The sequence below is a fragment of the Prionailurus viverrinus genome, chromosome D4 (genome assembly GCF_022837055.1).
Source record: "Prionailurus viverrinus isolate Anna chromosome D4, UM_Priviv_1.0, whole genome shotgun sequence".
Lineage (NCBI taxonomy): Eukaryota > Metazoa > Chordata > Mammalia > Carnivora > Felidae > Prionailurus > Prionailurus viverrinus.
Window position 1 is genome coordinate 77,002,135 of NC_062573.1, and position 23,562 is coordinate 77,025,696.

At 42.6% G+C, this 23,562-nt stretch overlaps 1 protein-coding gene across 2 annotated transcripts in view; it reads right to left on the minus strand.

Annotated features, from left to right (window-relative positions):
- Positions 1 to 23,562, minus strand: part of PGM5 (phosphoglucomutase 5) — a 185,185-nt gene that overhangs the window by 88,551 nt on the left and 73,072 nt on the right. The gene's annotated exons all lie outside the window — the stretch shown is intronic.

Genomic DNA, 23,562 nt, shown 5'->3' on the forward strand with positions numbered 1-23,562 from the left:
GCCTAAGCGGGGACTTTGGAGAAACTTCAACACAGAGGGAGGGTGGAGTCAAGAGAAGACAGGATGGCTTCTGGACCCTGAGAACCAGGGGCTACAGTCTCGTGTGAAAGGAGCAATTCTCTGTAGGTCAAGGTCCCACGTCCTACGGTGAAGGGATGACAGAGATAAACGGAGCAGTAGGAGCACCACTGGCTACGTCAGTCCAGAGCTACAGCCCAAGCGTCACCCTTGTGCTAAAGGCACACCTTCTTCAAGATCCAGTCATTTCCAACTGTCCAAAGTGTTGCCTCATGCTGCTTTTCTTAGAAAAGAGCACTTTAATGCCAGCTGCTGAAACGCTGTCGTAATAAATATTCAAATGTAGGTATCCTCAATAGGAACACTGTTCCCTTGGATTGTGGTATCCTTACACAGTGTACATCCTGTGCAACCGTATGCAGCAGCTGTCCATCAGCCTCCCGTGAACTTGGGCAAAGTAGAAGCTACTGCTGTTAGGTCCCTTGATCACATTCCTGGTGTACCTGTTAAGTCTCTTAATCACATTTCTGGTGTACCAAGGGGTAGATCATATGCTCCTCGATGGTCACAGGACTGAGAGTGGACCTGAAAGCCTATGACAGTCTTGCAACAGTTGAAGACAAGGATTTGAATGGATTTCTCCATCCATATGGCCTGCCCAATAGCATTTGGTGGGGGAGAACTTGGGAAGTGTGCATGTGTGTGAGACCTCACTCATATCATACCCAACATACTAAAACACATCCACATGTCATATAAAAATCTACGTTTCACTCCAAAAGCATCTTGAAGGGATTTTTATAATTCTGTTTTTGAAATGACGAGGCAACAAGTTACTCAAGGAACCACTGGCAATCATTTCCCATTGATCATGTGCACTCGGGGGGTCCTTTCAAAATGAAAAGATACACTCCACAAATGATTTTCCAGTGCGAGGATAATTTCTTGGAGACTGAATTTGATGACAAAGGGTCAATATGTTGCATTTCATACACACTAAACTAGGCAGTCAATCATGTCAGGGTTGCCGTTTTCTTGATTTTTGAAGCTAATAATGTTTTCAGGTCTGTAATTTTAAGTCCATGAGTACTGAAGGCCCTAGGCTAGGGGGTGAGAATGCTAATGCCAATGCCCTGGGGCACGTGGGCATATGTGTGCTTGTATGTCAGTGTGAGCATGTCTGGGTGGGCAGGTGTATATACACATGTACACGTATGTATGCGTGTGGAGTGTGCGTATCAGTGTATGTACGCGCACGTGGGTGTGTGTGTGCGCTGGGGATAAGGGACGGTGGTGGGACTCATCAGACCCATGGGTAGTTTCCTACTCAAGAAGGTTCCAGGGACAGCACTTCATCTTCTCGGGCACTCTATCCCCACAACATTCTGCATATACCATACTCGCTTCCAGAAGGTCCTACCAATTTATCTCTGCGCATTCCTCCCCAAATTCTCTCAGCTAGCTCACGTCTTCTCTGCCAATATCCAATGCCATTAATTAGGCCCATCTGGAAAACCAGGTATGGGTACATGTACTCCCCACACACTCACCTAGCACTAGGCGATCAACCGAGCTTCTCCGAAAATCTCAAGGCAACGTTCCAAGGGTCAGAAGAAAGAAATGATCATTCACTTGTAAGTGATTTTCTAGCCAGATGAAATAGGACAGTTGTGGGATGTTTTTTATCCTCATGAAACCAAACGTGCATTTGGAGTCCAAATATAAGCAGCGAAATGACTCCCATATGATGGAAACGTCTATAAACTTGCAGTAAGATGACATCTACAGGGGGCCCAGATAATGTCCCCAAGGGCCTAAGCCAGTATACAAGCTTGGACAAGGTTCCTTCCACTTTTGCCTGGCTGCTAGGGCTTAACTATTCAGCCTCTCTAAAGAGGCGGGTGCTTCCCACATTTTCTTAATAATCGCGATCACCCAGAGTACTTATGAAAGATACAAATTTTCAGGTCCCTCTGCTAGAATATCTTGAATTAGAGGTCTCGCTTAGGGCCCAAGTGTCTTTACTCATAGCAAGTAATGTTTCTTGTTTGCAGGAGCCTCTTATTTCTAAGAGAATGTATATAAAAAAGAAAAAGGACGAACAATATGCAAATGAAAGTGATCAATTAACCTACATACGCATCTACACGCTGGATGTTGATGTTAATAACTGAATTTTGATGCACATATTGCTTAAGAAGTCCTCACGGGCTATTACCTGATTGGGGTCCGGACGCACATTGACACTGGACATCAGGGTTAACACAGATGTGAGTCTATCGTGTAGGAACAGGGATGCGGGCACTCGAACCCTGGCAGGCTGAGAGGCAGCTTGTGCGTCACCATGGCAACGTTCCTTGCAAATGTGAGCAGAACAGCTGGCCCCCCAGACCTGTTACATATCCCGCTGGCTTTGAATTCAGACAAGCCTGGGTTCAAAGCACAGCTCTTACCCTTTCGACTCTGTGACCCTCACAGGCCAGCGATTTTCCTCTCTTATCTTGGGTGTCCACATCTCAGGACGTGGGCGGCTACTGATACGACCCGCTACTGGAGCAGTTGGCCTTGCTTTGCTGGCTTCTCACGGGACGCGCTCGAGAGGCTGTGCCTGGAACAGGCGTGAGCTTCTTGGGCGGACAAGCTGGGTTCAAAGCCTGCCTCCGGCTTTCACTAACTCTGTGGCTCAGCTGTCACCGCACTTCCGCGAGCTTCGGTGTCCCCCCAGGTAGAGATGGGGGTGGCCGTGGCATCCAGTGAGCCCTCCAGGAACACAGCGCAAACTGAACGGTGGCAATCCTCACCCTGGGTGGGGCGAGCGGGGGCTTTTGAGGATTTCCCAGGAAAACAACCACCCTTTGGTGACAGCCTGCAGGGAAACGGGGGCTGACTGAGGGGTCTGCATCTGAGGGACGGCTGTGCGGGACCAAGACCTGCCACCACCACACTCCTCGCCAGCCGCGTGGACTGCCCAGATGGTCTCCTGGGAAGGGGCTGCATGCGAGCCGCAAGTGCTATGATCTTGGGAGCCCCGGCAGGAAGCGCTCATAGCTGAACTTGGCAGTGAGGGACAGTCCGTGCTCCCCGGAAGAAATCCTCTGCTCTCCTATAGTGCCAGGCACCCCTCAGCCACAGCCTTTCCACCCGAGGTCCTTGCCCACCTCCTCCGCAGAGAAGGCTGTGTCCTTCTCTGAATGACAACGCCCAGCACATGGCCAGGCAGGATTATCAGAAACTCAACGGAGGGGGGGAGGTTCTAACAGCAGAACCCCACCTGCTTTGAGAATCACCGTAGGCAGAAACAGGAACTCCTCCTATGAACAGAAAAACAGCTTGAGAACCCCTGACCTTCCCGAGCAAAGAAGGGAGGTCCCGACAAATGCAGGTTTGTTAAGGAAATCAGCATGGGACTCCTGGGTGCTGGGTAGAAACCTGTGGGTGGGACCAGGGCTCTGCCTGACGGTGCAGGGGCCTCGAGGAAGGTCACACACAGGCCTCCCTAAGTGTCTCGCCCAAGTCCCCTTGACCTGGATGATTCCGCTAACGTGCGGCTGCTGCTGAACCTGCCAGAACAGAAGGGACACACACTGTCCTTTTGACCTGTCCTGCAGGACTTCTGTTTTCTTTACTGGGAAATAAAGCTCAAGAAGGTGGAATTCAAAGAAGGGAGTGAGTGTAGAGTTAGCTGTCACCAGAGGAGACAACCTCCTCACCGATGGGTAGAAGCCCCTTCACCCTGCAAAGCCCCTCCTTCTTCTCGGTCTCCCCCAACTCAGCCCTTTCTTTCCTGTTGGATTTTAACCCGGAATGGACACCAGTGCTCTCTTCTCTCTCTCCCTCTTTGGTGCCACCGCTGTAGGGGTGGGGTATTTACTCCTGAGGAAGGGGCAAGATTGGAGCATGAGTCACATTTGGTGAGAATCTACCGAGGACCAGACCCTGTGCTGGGTATGTCCCCACAGTGACGCACGGATACCATCAGGCAGCTCCCCGAGGTCAGCTTTATTATAACCCCCCGCCCCCCGGAGCTCTAATTCTTGTTGTGCATCCCGAGAAAGTACCCCGGCCCAGAGGCTCTGCTACAGGGGTGGCCTGGAGGCTAGACTGGGGTGTCCACTGGGGAGACTGAGCCGAGGGTCACTATGTCACTCACGGGTGGCACTGAGGAGCCCTTAGTACCACAGGTCATTTCCGTGGAATCGCTATAGGTTTGCAACAAACCCTTTCCTTGTCTTTGCTCTAACGTGATTCATTTCCACCCCTGGGAACCGAAGGGCCTGGTTTTAAACAACCATTATCACCACAGACTACAAAACCGAGGTACCGAGAGGCGAGGCAGCTCATCCAATGCGGTAAACTGGGAAGTGGCCTGGCAGGGATTCGGGCCCTGACCTGCCTGATTCCAGGAGCCATTCTCCACGCAATGAATGGTGCCAAGACATTCTTCAGGGCCCCTAAGAGCACTTCTGGATGTGCTTTGCCTATAAAGGAAATCTGTTTATAAAGTCTGCTGGATCTGAGCAGTGAGAATCCAAAGTAGAGCTCTCTTCTGGCAGTAATAGTAATAATCTAATAGTAAAAACCACAACAGCTAATGATCAGTAAGCATTTACTACTTGCCAAGTACCGTGCTAAACACTTCTGAGTGAATTTCATCCCGCTTATGCTTCCCATTTTCGGACGAAGACACGGGGGCCCAGAGAGGTTGTATAACTAGTCCAAGATCTCAGAGCTAGGAAGAGAAAGTTCTGTGGTCCAAAGCCAGCTCTCCCTGAACTCGAGACCTCCCACCATACCAGGCCAAATGCTACAGCCAGACGAGACTCCTCTGGAACCTTCCGGAGGCCATGGTTAGCTCGCTGCCCCCATCATAACGCTGCATAACCCGGAGCGGGCTGGGCAAATGCACACGAGGGTGAGCTACTGGTGAAGTTCTCACTGCAGGTCGGAAGGCCGAGTTGTGAGATGGGCGTTTGGTGAAAACTAAGACGCCAACAGCTCTAGGCAGCAGGCGGGGTCCCCTGAGGCTTCCTCCCTCACACTCGGTGCCAGCAGCCCCCTGTGATTTATGCTTCCAAGTAACACACAGTTTGCAGGCACCAAGTCCACAGTAGCGAGGAAAATGGATGGGCTGCCCGGGGATGTTTTCCCCGCACGCACCACGTTCCCTTAAAAGGCCTCGAGTGTATATACGGTTCTGACATGAGGGCAAAGCCACAGAACGGCGGGGCCTCTCTTCCCCTTATATGGTCAAGTATTACAATGGCACCCTCCCTGCTAATTTATGAAGCACATGAACGGAGGAATGTCCACCAGGAGACGTGGGGATGTTTCGCCAGGGAGAAAGTGCAAGGCTCATCTCACTGCCTAAGGACTTACAAGACCAAGTGGAACAGAATGCATACTTACTGAGGTGTGTGTGTGTGTGTGTGTGTGTGTGTGTGTGTGTGTGTGTGTGTCTGTGTGTTTGAAACTCTGAAGAATAAACACTTTTGTTCCTCTCTCAAATATCGACACGTCTTGAAGCCAAAAGAATATGCAGAACCCCCGCCAACTGAGTATCAGAGAAAGAAGAAAATAAAGCAAGAATAAAAACCTGTAGAATTGATCCTTCATATGTTTGCCCCCTCCTAGCCTAGCCTTTGTATCCCCACTACACAACACACACACACACACTGCATATATACAACCAATCAAGCACCTAAAAGAAAGGACAATTTCATTTGAAACATAACACAGACAGAGGACAAAGGACCAGTCAGCCCCAACGAGCACCCATCTCCTATCTACAAAAGGCCTTAGCCATGTTGTTAGAAGCCCCGGACCAAGTTTTCCAATCCAATCTCTGTCCTGAGGCTGGAACCAACAAAGACAAGAGGGTGTATCAGATTAGAATGCTCAGGAAAGTGTTCTGTGTGTGCATCATAAATCATATGATGTCCAAGTTCAACACTAAGGTAATGCCCCCTAGAATTGTTGTTTTTCAAGTTACTATTTATTATTTTTATTTAATACACAAGTGTGTTTCTTGGGTGTATCCAAATATACGTTAGGCCACTATTTAAGCTATTTTCACCCTTGCTGTAATTCACTATCGTTTGCTCAGGACCCTGAATCTATTTGGAGTGTATGCAGGTCCAAATGACCAAATTCTTCTATCCAGCCAGAAATTCTTCCATTGAGCATCCCCCATAGCTTTTAATGACATGTTGTACAAGTTAGTAGAAAAAGATTCAGGCTTTTATCACATAAGGCCATATACCTTGACCATTTGTAAACTCCATGTGTACATGGAGCACCGTGCATGAAACCAAATGATTTTAAAAAGCTCTTGGAGATCCCCAGACAGAAAGTTCAGTACAAACGACAACACTCAAAAAAAAAAAAACAAAAACAAACAAACAAACAAAAAAACAAAGAAGACTATGCTTCCTTCAACGTAACTCCCCAAATGAGATGCATTTAATGTAAAAGTGTAGCCCGAAGGTTCAACTTCTTAAAACCGGAAACTTAGAAATCAGGCCCTGCTGACACTGAATACACGTCCTCACCTGAAAAGGTTCTATTTATAGAACAGTTCGCACAGTTCAGACAATACGAAAGCAGTCAGAGTGCGCACGGCAGTATCTCTACCCCACAGCTCTGTCTCATGGCTACATGTGAGGCAGAAGGAGTGAGCAGGGGTGAGGAGAAAACGCAGGGGCCCTGGGTTGTTATGTCTCCATACACGGGGAAGGGAGCTCCTGGCTACCCTACCCGGGGGCCCACCGTCTCCCCAACATCTTCACACTGTCTATGGGGCTGAGGACAGTGGCTTTCGGGAGCACATCCACTGCCCAACGTTACACATTTTCAAATATCTTCAGCATCAACGAGAAAGTTCCCTATCAAAGACTGAGAACCAAAGAGTGGGTGAGCAAATCTGTAGGCTTGACCACCTGCGTCAGAATTACCTGGCCATTTTGTTTAAAAGGCAGATTCTTGGGCTCCATTTAGCCTAAGTGAATCCAAATCTCTGCGGGTAGAGCCTTAGAATCTGCAATTTAACAAGAATATCTCCACCCACCCAAACCCCTAAGATTCTTACGTAAATTCTAACATTGGAGAAACACTACTATAAGCACTCAAAAAAAAAAATCCTATTGAATTAAACACTTTCTTATATCCAGCTAAAAAATACAATCCCAAAGTATACTTCTCCTAAGATTTTAGGGAAAGGGATCTCAGGGAACAGTCAGTCCAACCTCTGAAATAAAGCGGAGCTCCTGGCAGAGTGGCTGAGTTGGCCCGGGGTCTCACTGCCAGTTTATGGCAGAGCCCTCTCGGAGTTCTGGTCCAAGGTCTGTCCCTAGACTATTGCTTTTTCTGCCATCACATGGAACACCATCCCCACCCCTCCCTGCACCACACTCATACCCATCCACACATTCTCTGGGGGTGATCTGGAAACTGTTTTTTCTGCCTGTCCAATATCCAGCCCCTTCTCAAGGAAACAGAACTTTACTTCTGCAGAACTACCCTCTTCCCCACCGCATGTCACTCCAGGTGACCCCCTCTTCTGTGGCCAAAGAGCGAGCATGTGACCCAATGCAGACCGAGCACACGCTGAGTCATGAGTAAAGTGAAAATGGGGACAATGTATGGAGTTTCTTCCTTGCTCTTCCTCTTCTCTGAGGAGATTGTCCATAGTCCCTGCCATCCATGTTCCTATTAGTTTTGAGACTAACTTTTCCTTTCATTCTGAGACTTACCCCTGACCCTTTCTAGTACATTCTTTCTCAGTAACCTAAAATTGGTCTTGTTACTTATATGTCAGGAACCCTACTTGACCTCTCCTTCCTTAACCCCAAACCGCAAGTATATAAGCATTTGATTCTATTTGCTGGAAAGAGAAGTTGGGGTTAAATATCTCCTTTTTGAAAACAGAGAGTTTCCGTGAACTTACAGTTGGATGGGTGGGGGTGTGGTCCTGGAAACCCAGTCTCCATCAATACCCACCACCCCACTCATTCCAAAAAGCCAAGTATTTTGCTTTTGATCGTCGAACACCCCATCCCCAGACTAAAAGTCTTAAGATACTATCTGTGCCGTTGAAAACGCAAATAGTCATGAACCCACAATAGCAAAGTAATCCAAACAGCTCTTTTAAGTGGTACACGCAATCTCAAGATGCAGTGCCAAGAAGTTATTGGGCTCACCACATCTGCACTGGTAGAGAGATTCTCTTCCTTGTCAGTCTGGGTTTTATCTTTAATGTCCTCTCCCCAGGGCAGCACTACGGTCCCTGACGTGCGGTACATCTGTGTGCAATTTCCACGTAATGGGAGCGAGGCTCAGTTATTGTAAAGCCACAAGTGCCATTAAGAGGTCTTTCTGCCAAAACACATATGGCTCTTTTGTTACAAAGCTATACAAATGTTTGTGTTTTCTGTTTAACTTGGCAGCAATGCAAAATTTCAGACTCTCTACTGCTCTTCCTCTGAAACGATTGCCTGTCTCCTGCTGCAGGTTATTTGTCATTTGTTGTGATTCTCCAAAATAAGTTCTAACTTCTGGGAGGGAAGTTCTAAAACTCTGCTGCTTCGGAGGCTCACCGTCGGGTAGCTGCTCTAGAGAAGTGCTATACGACCCAGGCAGCACCTTCACTTTAAGAGTGAAACTTTAAACGTGTATTTTGACTTGTTTTTAACCTACAGTAAAACAAGGCTTTTTGGTGTGTTCTGTCCTATTGATTCTCACATATGTATGAGTTTATGTAACTAGTTTCACAATCAGGAGACAAAGCATTTTCCATCAGTCTCAAGAAATTCTCGCAAACTCACACTGATCCCCTACTTCCAGCCCCTGGTAACCATGGCTCTCGCTTCACGAACTCTATGGTTTTGTCTTGTACCAGAGAAATAGACTCACACAGTATATGACATTTTTGACTCAGGCGCCCTTCACTCGGAACAATCACTTGAGATTCATCCAAGGTGTTGTGCTGATCAGTGGTTCCATTTTATCGTCAAGTAGTATTTCATTGTATGGATATATCTCAGTGTGTTTATCCATTCACCTGTTGAAGGACCTTGGGGTGTTTCCTGTTTGGGTGATATGAATAGAGCCGCTCTAAATATCTCTGTCCAGGTTTTTGTGTTAACATAAGGTTTTATTCTCTAGTGTAAATATATAGGAGTGGAATTACAGAATCGCGTGCCAATAATCTATGTAACAAGCAACTGACAAACTGTTTTCCAGAGTGGCCGTTCGTCCCATTTTGCATTCCCACTCGTAGTATATGAGAGCTCCAGATAATATACATCTTCACCAGCACTTAGTATTAGCAGCATTTTTTTTTAATTTTAGCCATTCTAATTGTTAATGTTGTTGTATCTTACCCTGGTTTCAGTTTGCATCTCCTAAAGCCTGATAATGTTGAATATCTTTTCATGTGCTCATTTGACATCCATATATCCTCTTTGGATCAAGTCTTTTGCCCATTTTTAATGGTACTGACCATTCCAACTCTTTCAATATGTTGAAAATATTATTGTCTCTCCTAGGAATGACTTTAGCACTTTGGTGGCCATATTTATTTAGGTCTATTTCTGAACTCTGTTTTGTGTTTCATTGATCTATATGTTTATCCCTTTGCCAGGGCCTACTGCTTTTGGCTAATCAGAAAATGTGGTTCCTCTAGCTCTATCCTCTTATTCAGAACTGTTTTAATCATTCTAGTTCCTTTGCCTTTCCATATAAATTTTAGAGTCAATCTATCTATATCTCCCAAAGTCTTGTGGGAATGTTTATTGGAATTGTATGAAATCTACAGATCAATCATAATCAGAAGATAACTGATACCTTTGCTACATTGAGTCTTCCAACCCGTAAACATGGTATATTCCTTCACTTAGGTATTTCTTAAACAATGTTTTGTAGTTTTCAGTATATATAGATCCTATATGTTTTGTTAAGTTTACAGCCAAGTGTTTCACTTTTTTTTTTTGAGCAACAGTAAATAATATTGTTTTTTTCTCATTTCAGTTTTCAACTAAACTTTGGTAGCATATAGAAATACAATTAAGGGCACCTGGGTGGCTCAGTCAGTTAAGCGTCCAACTTTGGCTCAGGTCATGATCTCACAGTTCATGCATTTGAGTCCCGCATTGGGCTCTGTGCTGATGGCTCAGAGCCTAGAACCTGCTTCAAATTCTGTGTCTCCCTCTCTCTCTCTGCCCCTCCCCTACTCAAGCTCTGTCTCTCTCTGTCTCTCAAAAAATGAATATACATTTTTTAAAAAAGGAAACAAATACAATTGGCTTTTGAGTGTTGACTTTGTATTCTCTGATTTTCCTGTATTAGTTTTAGGACTTTTTGTGGATTCCTTGGGATTTTCTATGTACAATCATATCATCTGTGAATAAAAACTCTTCCTTTCCACTCAATATCTTTTAATTTCTTTTAATGCCTTATCATATTGGCAACTACTTCCAGTATAATGCTGAATAGTAAGTGGGAGAGTGGAAAAACTTCTCTTGTTCTTTATCATAACGGGAAAGCATTCAGTTTTTCACCATTAAACATAATTTTAGCTGTAGGTTTTTTGTAGATGTCCTTCGTTAGATTGAAGAAATTCTCTCCTATTCCTAGTTTAAATGGATGTTGACTTTCTGTCAAATGATTTTCTGTCTCAGTTGATATGAGCGTATGGTTTTTCTTCTTTAAACTGCTAATATAGTAGATTGCCTTGATTGATGTATGAGTATTAAACCAGCCTCACATTCTCAGGAACCCCAGATTTTTCTTTTTATATATTGCTGAATTTATTCTGTTAATAGTTTGTTAAGGATTTTTACGTATATGTTTGTGAATGATATTGATCTACGTTTTTCTCTTCTTACACCATTATTTGTCTGGTTTTAGCATCAGAATAATGCTGGCCTCATAAAATGAGTTTGGATTAAAAAAATTTGTCTTAAAAAGGGGCGCCTCGGGGCGCCTGGGTGGCGCAGTCGGTTAAGCGTCCGACTTCAGCCAGGTCACGATCTCGCGGTCCGGGAGTTCGAGCCCCGCGTCGGGCTCTGGGCTGATGGCTCGGAGCCTGGAGCCTGTTTCCGATTCTGTGTCTCCCTCTCTCTCTGCCCCTCCCCCGTTCATGCTCGGTCTCTCTCTGTCCCAAAAATAAATAAAAAATTTAAAAAAAAATAAAAATAAAAATAAAAATAAAAAAAAAAAATAAAAAAAAAATAAAAAGGGGCGCCTGGGTGGCTCAGTTGGTTGAGCGTCCGACTTTGTCTAAGGTCATGATCTCATAGCTTGTGAGTTCGAGCCCCATGTCAGGCTCTGTGCTGACAGCTCAGAGCCTGGAGCCTGCTTTGGATTCTGTGTCTCCCCCTCTCACTGCCCCTAACCCATTCGCATTCTGTCTCTGTCTCTCTCAAAAATAAATGAACATTAAAAAAAATTTTTTTAATGAGTTTGAAAGTGTTTCATCCTCTTCTGTTTTCTGGAAGAGATTGTGTAGAATTTATTTTAATATTTGGCATAATTCACCAGTGTATCTGTCTGTACTTAGAGGTTTATTTGGGGGGGGCGTTAAACTGCAGATTCAATTTCTTTAATAGCCACAAAATGTTCAAATTATCTATTTCATTTTGGGTGAGTGTTGAGAATTTGTGTTTTTTGAGGAATCAACCATTTCATCTAAGTTGCTGAATTTATTCCCGAAGAGCAGTCTGTAGTGCACCCTTTTTATTCTTTTAATGTCTAAAAGCTCTGTGGTGATACTTTCCTTCCTAATATTCATAATTGGTGTCTTCTCTTTTTTCCTTTGTCAGTCTTGCTAGATTATCAATTTTATTCATCTTTACAAAGAATTAGCTTTTGGTTTATTGATTTTCTTCTTGTTTTGCTGTTGCAATACCATTGATTTCTGCTGTTATCTTTTTTTTTCACTTTGCTTTGTATTTATTTTGCTGCCCTTTTTCTAGTTTCTTAAGGTGGAAGCATAGGTTATTAATTCAAAATTGTCTTCTTTTTTAATATAAGCATTTGATGTTATAATTCCCCCTCTCAGTACTGCTTTACCTGCACTCCACAAATTTTTATGAGTTGTATTTTCACTCTCACTTAGTTCAAAATGTTTTCTAATTTTCCTTGAAAGTTTCTTTTTTTAAAGTTTATTTCTTTATTTTGAGAGGGGGGGGGGGAGAGGGAACGAGGGGGGAGGGATAGAGAAAGAGGGAGAGAGAGAACCCCAAAGCAAGCTCTCCACTGTGAGCACAAAGCCCAACATGGGCTCCATCCCACGAACCGTGAAATCATGACCTGAGCTGAAATCAGAAGTTGGACACTCAAATGACTGAGCCACCCAGATGCTCCCAGAAGTTTCTTTTTGAGCCACAGATTATTTAGAAGCGTGCTGTTTAATTTCCAAGTGTCTAGAGACTTTCCTGTTATCAATCTTTAGTCTAATTCCTTTACAGTCAGGGAACAGACTTTGCATGGTTTCAATTCTTTTGCATTTTGTTATTTTTGTTTGTTTTAGTGACCCAGGATATGATTTACCTTGGCAAATGATCTGTGCACTTGAAAAGAATACATATTCCGCTGATGATTACAGTGTTCTATAAATATCAGTTAGATCCAGTTGACAGATAATATTCCGTATTTCCACACCCTTGCTGATTTTCTGTCTAATCTGTTTTTGTCTGTTCTATAAGTTTCTGCGAAAACATCACTGATGTCTCCAACTATAATTCTAGATTGCTCTATTTCTCTTTCTTATTCTGCCCGTTGTTGCTTCAAGTACTTTGAAGCTCTGTTATTAGAAGCATATACAATTATGACTATTATGTCTTTTAAGTAAATTGACCCAACATAATTTTGGCTTTCAAAGACTTTGCAGTGCAGCTGAGTTCTCAAAGTCCATTACAGACACTGTTTAGGATCAGATCCATGCATGCTCAGCTGAGGAGTGAGCCCAGTAGTTCATCTACAACTTCAATAGTTCCCCCTGAATTACCCTCTCTTTGATCTTCCTGATACTTTCCAGCTTCCCTGGGGTTCTTTTTGGTACTCTGACAAGAAAGTTGGGGCTTTATTTATCTATTCTGTCATATACTTCCCATGCCTGCCCCTGTTTCTGTGGGAAAGGAGAGCCAAGCAGTGGGAAGGCAGAGGGGAGAAAAAAGCAATGATGTTTGTCCCTACTCTCTCAGAACCACTTCAGGTGAGGGGCCCCCGCCAGCCATCTTACCGCTACTGCCACCGCTATCCCAGCACCGCTTGGGAGCTGTGGCACCACAGACGGAGAAAAGAAAAGGGGAGAAAAAGAGAAATTTCCTCACGCGCACTCTCTCTGAACTAGACGACTTCTCCTGGAGTTCTATCCAGGCTGGTCTCGACTTCGAGGTTTCAGACTGCACTGAGGTCAAGGTGGAAGGTAGCAGGCACACATAAAAGGGAAAGTCACCACTAGTTTGGTGGTACTTCAAGTCCTGGTCTTCTTCCCCAATCTTTCTGCTCCGATTTGCTTTTCAAAGTCCTCAAACAGCTGTTCCGTGCACCCTGCCCAGGCTGTACAGCTTCATGCAGCAGAGACGGTAGATAAGGTGTGTTTACTCCATCTTACTCACAATGAGAACCAAGGTGGGGGTGGGGGGTGTTTTCTACACAATCAGATTCCCTGGCTCCATGCCCTACCTCCTGGATCTACTCCCCATGGGGAGCTGGGGAGTGGGGGCCAAAATGTAGGCTTGGGGGCAGCACCACAGGAGACGTTAGGTGCACACCTGCAGTTAGAGGCATTTCTGAAGATCGTCCGCAGCTGCTCGGACCCTACCCTAGATCACTCTGATAATGGCTAACACTTCGGAACCCTGGGTTCTTAATCGGAGATCGCAAGCTCGACTGCCTCCCCTGGCCACAGAAGTAACACGTACGTGAAGCAGTCAGTGCGACCTGCGACACGAGGGAATGAGCAGGACGGTCCATGTTTGTTGGAGGCGGCCTCCACTAAGCCCCAAACAACTACTCCTATGGGAGAATGCAGGCCCAGGAGTGCCAGATGGCAGGTTTTGAATAAAACAACAACGATCTGGCTTTTTATATAAAATCTCCCACTTTTTAAATGTCAGCAAAATAATTCAAAAGTCAACCTGCAGGGCATCAGTCTATTTCCCTGTCTAGAGAAAACCTGGTAGCATTTCTACAATTTCGTTGTGCATATACAGTAGACGCACGTACGTGCAGGTGCAAATTCATTTACATATCCCTTGGACAATGGCGGTCTCTATCCTTGAGATACCTAGAGATCTCCCACAGGTCACAAAACTATTCCTTGTTTAGAAACCTTGTGTGTAGCAACATGTATTCCCTTTGAAAATAAATATTCGCCAACTTATAGACTGTTGCCCACGAACCGGGCTTCCCGAAGTATTACTAAAATCTCCCTTCTTTTTTAAGGCACGTCATTTCGTGGAACTTGCAAAGCTTCCTTTTCCCCACATATAGTATCCTTTATCAAAGCCTCTTCTTTCAACAAGAACCAGAGGAAATGAAGCAAGGGGAGGAAATTAGTAAAAGAGAGAAAAATCTCAAAAGTTATGATTCATTTCTGTTGCAAAGAATCTTTAATGTGCAAGTCACCGAAGAGTATGTGACATGTCTCATTTGACTTTAATTTCCAAGTGATGTGACCTGACAGTGACGACAAAGTGAAATGTGTCCTACAATCGTTTTCATATGCCAACCAGTTCTTAATCATTATCAATAATAGAAAATCAGAAGTTAGTAATGCATAAATATGATACCATATTTTTAGTGAAGAAAGTCACTGATACAGATGAAACTTAATTTAATTTATACATAGTTCCAAGCTGGTTCACTTACCTAGTGAGAGCACATTGCTGTCAAAACTGAAGTCAAATACCTGAATGTGTCAGGAAATGCATCATGCACAGCACAGAGTTTAAAAGTTTGGGCCTTGGAGGGGTGCCTGGGTGGCTCAGTCGGTTGAGCATCTGACTTCAGCTCAGGTCATGATCTCATGGTTCATGAGTTCAAGCCCCACATCAGGCTCTGTGCTGACAGCTCAGAGCCTGGAGCCTGTTTCGGCTTCTGTGCCTCCTTCTCTCTCTCCCTCTCCCCACCCCCGTCAAAAATAAATAAACATTAAAAATTTTTAAATAAAAATTAAAATTAAAAAACACAAATTAAATCCCTCTGTGTGCGTAATGTTTATAAGGCCACAGACTACTATGAATAGTGGTTATGTATAGAGAAAGTGATTTTTAAAAACAAAAGCATCCCAAGAAAAAGATCCCCACAAGAATAATACAATAACCCATGTGATATGCCAGTAATCTGAGGAAAAATGCACGCAAAAAAGGCTCCTGGCCTACGAACAGCTCACACATGACCAGTGGGAACTCCCGGGGGTGCACCGGATAGGGAGGCTTTGGTATCATATTGCTCTCCAGCAGCCATCATCACCTCTACACTTTTTGATGTAGAAAATGATATTCTCTCCATCTTACATAAAATTCCAACCCAATTTTCACTCTCCTTAAGCACTTCCTTTCCAACCAGGTCCCACCTTTAGCTATTCCTCGAGGGAAATTCTGGAGAACCACAGCAAAGTCCTGGAAAATCCACACGCCTTATGAGATGGAATATATTCAGGCTCTTCATAGCACATTTCCCCCCCTATATCTGTTATAACTCTAGAAGAATATTATCAACGTATGATCTGGGGTTTCTCCAAGCTCACATTCCAATGCCACGGGCTCGAGAACTGTGGACAGGTTGCCTCTTTTGGAAAGCTTATCCCAAGCTAAGCAAAGCAAGAACTTTACCAGCTGCATCAAATCCTTGTGTTCTTTTTGTAAAAATGCTTCGGAGACATGGACAAAATTTAGTATTATTTGAGCATTCCTGGTCTCCCTATAAACACTGGAGGCCTCTGCTCCCCAGCAAAGATAATTTGGTCCCTACCTGCTTAGTGTCTCCTCTTTGTTCACCCTCTGAAGGGATTTTTTTTTTTCTCCCGGTAGCTTAATTGCTGGGTTGCTGCGATAAAGAATCAGGAGAAGAAGAAGAAAGCGGTAGGACTACAAGGACCAAACTCAACAGGTAAAAAAGAGAGAAAGTGGAGAAGTAAAACTCTAGCTGGGCTCTGGCAGTGAGGGTGCAGGCGGGGAATAAGAATCTTAGGCAAGATGGCCGGGACTCCACACTGCAAGCAAAATTTAGAACCACTTTTCATTTGCTTTTGGTTGTTTCTTTCAATATCACCTGGCCCTGACATTGGTCACATAAGGACGGAATTTATTCAGGCTCTAATACATTCCAGGAGAACAGGCAGCTACGATCCTCATAAAACTGTCTTTAAGAGAGTCAAGGTGAGGGGCGCCTGTGTGGCTCAGTTGGTTAAGCATCCGACTTCGGCTCAGGTCATGATCTCACAGCTCATGAGTTTGAGCCCCGCATGAGGCTCTGTGCTGACAGCTCAGAGTCTGGAACCTGCTTTGGATTCTCTGCCTCCCCCTCTCTCTCTCTGCCCCTCCCCTGCTCATGCCCGCTCTCTGTCTCTCTCAAAAATAAATTAACACTAAAAAAATGTTTAAAGAGCCAAGGTGAAGATCAATATGAAAACAGCATATTTGAACAACACTACAGGTCCAAATGGAGCTAACAGATATATACAGAACATTCAATCCAACAGCAGTAGAGAACACATTCTTCTCAAGCACACAAAGCACATTTTCCAGGGCAGATCATATGTGAGGACACAAAACAAGTCCAAACAAACTTAAGAAGGTAGAAATTATATCAAGTGTATTTTCCACAGTGGTATGGAATTATGAGTGAATGAAAGAAGGAAAACTGGAAAATTAACAAAGACATGAAAATTAAACAACACACTTTTGAACAACCAGTAGATCAAAGAAGAGATCCAAAGAAAAATTTAAAAATGTCTTGAGACAAACAAATATAGAAACAAAGCATAACAAAACTTACAGGAGGCAAACAGAGCACTTCTAAGCATAAAGTTTTTAGTTATAAACGCACACCCTAAGAAAGGAGAAAGCTCTCAAATAAACAAGTTAACATTATGCCTCAAGGAACTAGAAAAGGAAGAAAAAATGAAACCCAACGTTAGCAGAAGGAGGGAAATAATAAAGATTAAAGCAGCAATAACTGAAATAGAGAATAGGAAAACAAGAGAACATATGAACAAAACTAAGAGCTGTTTTTTTGAAAAAATAAAGAAAACTGACAAACTTTTAGCAAGACTCGCCAAGAAAACAAGAGAGAGGAGTCAATAAATAAAATCAAAACTGCGAGAAGAGACATTAAAACTGATACTGCAGAAATACAAGGGATCATAAGAGACGACTATGAGTAACTTCATGCCAGCAAATCGGACAACTTAGAAGAAATGGATAAATGCCCAGAAACATACAACCTACTGAGACTGAATCATGAAGATATTTTAAAAATGCGAACAAGCAACACGTAAGGAGATTGACTCAGTGATCAAAAGCCTTCCAACAAAGAAAGCCCAGGGTCAGATGGTTTCACTGGTGAATTCTGCCAAACATTTAAAGAAGAATTAATACCAATCCTTCTCAAACCCTTCCAAACAATTAAAGAGAAGGGAACATGTCCAAGCACTCATTTTATGAGGCCAACGGCACCCTGACGCCAAAGCCAGATAAGGACAAGAAAAGAAAACTATAGACCAATATCCCCAATTAATACAGATGCAAAAATCCTCAACAAAATGTTAGGAGCCCAAATTCAACAGCACATTAAAAGGATCATACACCTTGATCAAGTAGGATTCATCCTTAGGATCCAAAGACAGTTCAATATATGTCAGTCAATCAGTATAATACATTACACTAATATAGCGAAAAATAAAAATAATATGGCTTTCTCGATAGATGAAGAAAAAGCATTTGGCCAAATTCAACATCCTTTCACGATAAAACTCTTAACAATTTGGGTATAGAAGAAATATAGTTCAACATAATAAAGGTCATATATGAAAAGCCCACAGCTGCCATCGTACTCAAGATAAGGAGGCCTGCTCCCACCGCTCCGCTTCAACAGAGTACCCGAAGTCCCAGCCAGAGAAATCAGGCAAGAAAAAGAAATAAAAGACACCCAAATAAAGAAGGAAGAATTAAAATTGTCTCTATAGGGAATATGACCTTATATACAGGAAACCCTAAAGAGTCAAAAAAAAAAAAAAAACCCACCAAAAACAAAACAAAAAAAAAACTATCAACCCAAAAAACTATTAGAACTAATCAATGAATTAAGTGAAACTGCAGGCTATAAGATTAACATGCAAAAATCAGTTGTGTTACTATATACTAACAACCAACTATCTGAAAAATAAAGAAAACAATTCTATTTACAATAACATCAAGAAGAATAAAATCTTTAGAACCAAATTTAACCAAGCAAGTAAAAACTGTAAGATAGTACTGAAAACTACAAGATACCGATGCAAAAACTGAAGAAAACACAAATGAACAGAAAGATATTCCATGCTCATAAATCTGAAGAATTAACACTGTAAAAATACCCATACAACTCAAAGCCATCTGTTGCTTCAATGAAACTCCTATCAAAATTCCAATAGAATTTTTCAAAGAAATAGAAAAAAAAACTATCATAACATTCTTATAGAAACACAAAAAATACCCTGAAAAGCCAAATAATCTTGCAGGGGAGGCGGGGGGGGGGGGGGATGGAGGCATCACACTTCCTGATTTCAAACTATATTACAAAGCTATGGTAATAAAAAAAAATAATGGTACAGGCATAAAACAGACGCATGGACCAAAGGAACACAAGCGAGAGCCCAGAAATAAACACACGCATTATGATCAACTAATACTTGACAAGGGAGCCAAAAATACTCAATGGGGAAAAGACAGTCTTTCAATAAATGGTGTTGGGGAAACTGGATATTTACACGCAAAAGAACGAAACTAGACCTCTATCTTAAACCACTCGCAAAAATTCACTTGAAATGGAAGACTGAAAACCATAGAACTCCTAGAAGAAAACAGAGGGAAAATGTTCCTTTACATTGGTCTTAGCAATGATTTTTTTTTTTTTTGGCGATGACACCAAGAGCATAAGGAACAAGCAAAAATCAACACATGAGAATATAGCAAACTATAACCCTTCTGCATAGCAAAACAAAACAAAACAAAAGCCCCCCCAAAAAAACAAAAAAAACCCCACAAAACCAATTAACAAAATGGAAATGGAATGTAAGGAATGAAAGAAAACGCTTGCAAACTACGTATCTGATAATGTGTCACTATCCAAAATATACAGGGAACCTGTACAACTCAATAGCAAAAGAACAAAGAGCCCCATTAAAAAATGGGTAAAGGTCCTGAATAGACATTTTTCTGGAGAAGATATACAAAGGCCAACAGGTACATGAAAAGGTGCTTGGTAAATGCCACTAATCGTCAGGAAAACACACACCAAAACCACAGTGAGACATTACCTCACGGCTGGAATTGCTGTTATCAAAAAGACAAGAGATAACAGACGTGGACAAAAGGGAACATTTGTACACTGTTGGTGGGAATGTAAACTGGTACAGCTACTCTGGAAAACAGTATGGGGTACCCTCAAAAAAATTAAAAACAGAAATGTCATATGATCCAGCAAATCCACTTCTGGGTATTAATTCGAAGGAAATAAAATCACTCTCTTGAAGAGATATCTGTAGTCTATGATCACTGCGCTATTATTTACAATAGCCAAGACATGGGAACAATCTAAGTGTCTAATGACAGATGAATGGATCAGAAAATTACCACACACACACACACACACACACACACACACACACACGCACTGGAATACTATTCAATCATTAAAAAGTAGGAAACCCTGCCAGTTGCAACAAAATAGATGAACCTTGAGGGTGTCATGCTGAGTGAAGTAAGCCAGAGAAAGAAAAAATTGTATGACCTCACTTATATGTGGAATCTAAAAATACCGAGCTCACAGAAACAGAGATAGGTTGGGGATCGCCGGGAAGTGTGTAAAGGTGGTCAAAGGGTACAAGCATCCAGTTATAAGATACGTAAGTTCTGAGGATATAATGTACAGCATGGTGACTAGAGTTAAAGATACTATACTGTATACTTGAAAGTTACTAAGTGAACAGATCTTAAAAGTTCTCACCACATGCACAAAAAGTTCTCACCACATTCACAAAAAGTAATGTGAGGTGATGGATGTTTTAACCTTATCGTGGTAATCATTTCTCAATATATACGGGTACCAAATGATCACAGTGTATACCTTAAGCTTATACAATATGACATGTCAATTCGATCTCTATAAAACTGGAAGAGGAAGAAAAGAGCCATAGTGTCAAACTGATTGCCAGAAACTATATATTGAGAAAATTTAACTATTTGACATATACATGCAAATTATGGCTGATTAATCTCAAAAGGCAGAGAACTTAAATTCAGAGAAAAAATTAAGTGAGAAAGTAATCTTCTGATGAGAAAAGAACAATCACCTAAAAGTTTTCACACTTTCTGGCTATCTTTGTTTCTGATCATAAAAGTGACAAGATAGCGGAAAACCAAGTGTCTAGGTATGGGAAAGGAAATCTGAGATTTCCCTAAAAATGAGAAAGTTGAAGTCATTTTTATATCGGAAACAATGGCTATACGTCTCCGAATTAAAAATAACATCCAGGGAAATTTGATTCTAGAAACGTTGATGGATGAATTTCATGCCTTTGGGCTTCAAGGAAATCAGGACTAACTGAGGAAAAAAGGATATTTGAAGGTCAAGGAGGAAAGTACAAAGCTTTACATAAATGCTCTCCTAGTTTTGCCCTAAATCATTTACATTTTACATCAGTGATATATTAGAATGGATTACAAACAACAACAACATCTGTAGGTAGAGTTTATTTTAATAGATTAAGCACTCTGGAAAGGAGAAGTACGAAATGCATTCATCTGGTTATTCACGAGAGCTGCACAGAGAGCTGTGCAGACCCCACAGCAGGTATAAGAATTGGGATATAAAACCCAAAGAATCACGTTATAAAAAAACCATGCTAGACTAAGATGTAAATTCAAGCTATAGAATGAAGATGAATATCTCATGGTTAAAATTCGAAATTGGAGACAGGATCAAAGTGAATTGTATATTTCTAAAAGTATCCATTTTTTTAATGTTTTTATTTATTTTTGAGAGAGAGAGAGCACACGAGCAGGGGAGGGGCAGAGAGAGAGAGAGAGAGAGAGAGAGAGAGAGAGAAACAGACACTGAAGAAGGCTCCAGGCTCTGAGCTCTCAGCACAAAGCCCGACGCGGGGCTCGAACCCACGGACCGTGAGATCATGACCTGAACCGAAGTTGGATGCTTAACTGACTGAGCCACCAGGTGCCCCAGAAAAGCATCAATTTTTGCGTTATTTTAATAACGTATGCTTATTTTTCAGGGTGTTTCTGTGTTTCAAATGATGTATCTCAAGAAAACACCAGAAGTTTTTCAACTGGATTTTGCCTTTCCAATAAAGCCCAAAGGTGTTAAGAGAATAAAGTCAACAATAGCCAACACAGATACTGTTCCCCCTCCCCGAAACACAAACACTGAGTGGTGGTCTAGATCACCCGTGTTCTTCTCTGCATAACAGGATCATGAGGTTCACGCCCATACTGGGCTCTTGTTCAAAGGATGAGCGTAGAAAAGGGGATAAAAAGAAACTGCCTTAAACTGCAACAACACAGATTATCTCTAAGAAAGATTTCAAACACTGATGGCTATCACACTCTCGGACGAAGGCTTGAGAAAAATTGTCGCCTGTTCTCCAGATGTAGGGACAACAGCATGAGTGCTCTTTAATCCAAGACCCTGTAACTCTTAGGAGCTAAAGAAAAATTGTGCCTGGGGGACATCTTTCACCACATGGTATACTATTCATTCTAAAATACACTTGCAGGGGCGCCTGGGTGGCGCAGTCGGTTAAGCGTCCGACTTCAGCCAGGTCACGATCTCGCGGTCCGTGAGTTCGAGCCCCGCGTCAGGCTCTGGGCTGATGGCTCGGAGCCTGGAGCCTGTTTCCGATTCTGTGTCTCCCTCTCTCTCTGCCCCTCCCCCGTTCATGCTCTGTCTCTCTCTGTCCCAAAAATAAATAAAAAACGTTGAAAAAAAATTAAAAAAAATAAAATAAAATACACTTGCTTGTTTTAACTTTCAAAAACACTGACAAAGACCACTGTCAGGCAGTGAGTTTTGTCTTTGGTGGGACATAAGTGCGACCGATATTTCCTGAAGGGAGAGTATTAACTGGAAATTTGGATTAACTCCCTGATACAAGTTTGTGTTTTATGCATTTTGTGTTAGTGAGAAGTACCATTAAGTGTCCCACTACCACTACAGAATCTGAATTGATATTCTGATTGGTTGACTGGTTGGCTTTAAAAAAAAAACAAAAAACATTTGATTGTACTTACTGCTCTACAAATGAAGAAAAATTAAACTTCACACAGTGGGTATGCATTTAGTTTATTTAGAACTCTGTCTCCGATCAGAGGTGGAGAATTAATATTTTCTTGAGATCCTTAATGACATAATGGATTGATGCATCTTGAAAGCTTACGACAGGCGAGGAATGTTCTAAATGCTTTAAAGTATTGCTTCACATAAAACATAACAAAGCTGGCATAATCCTTATGACCGTACAATTCCTGGAGCAGACCCTGAAATTTTCCCTCCTTTGGATCATTCAAAGAACAGAAACCAAGACGATTTTCATCTTTGTTTTGCAGATGAGGAAGGCAAAAGACAGAAAGGTTCGATTTGACCAAGATCACCCAACCAGTACGGAACAGAGATGGCAGCACCCAGCGCTGCTCCGTGGACGCCACCTTCCCAAGAAAGGAGGTAATGACTTTAGGGAGAGCTCTCTCCAAAACACAAATACTCCTAGGAAGTCCCTCAGTTTCACTGGATGTATGTGCATGTGAGGCTGAAGAACGGGAAAGAGACAGACTAGCAACTCTCAGAGGGTCTCCTGCAGTTGATCTGAATTAACATTAAGAGCCAACATCAAAAAACGAGAAGCACGGAACAGAGTCTCCTCTCCTTGGAAATCCCAATTCTGTGCAGAATCAGAAACTCCAGAGATACATTTCCATACTCCTGACAGGTTATTAGTTTGCAGCTGAAACAGAAGACATGATCTTGGCTCGGGGAAAATGGGAATTAGGATGCCTGCCTGACAGCCGGTCAATAGAGGCAAAGAAAAAAAAATTATACACAGGCACTTTTTAAATAGGAGCTGAAATGGAAAAGTTTGAAAGAATGTGCTCATCAGTATAAATGTGGGATAATGAAACCATCTATGGGTGGCCAAAAATAAATCAAACACTTACCAAAATTCTAACTGTATGTGCGCACATGAAATTGAAACCAATAACCCATGTAACACAACTGTGAGATTCATCTCCCGGTTGACATTTAAAATTTGCAGATCATTGACACTCT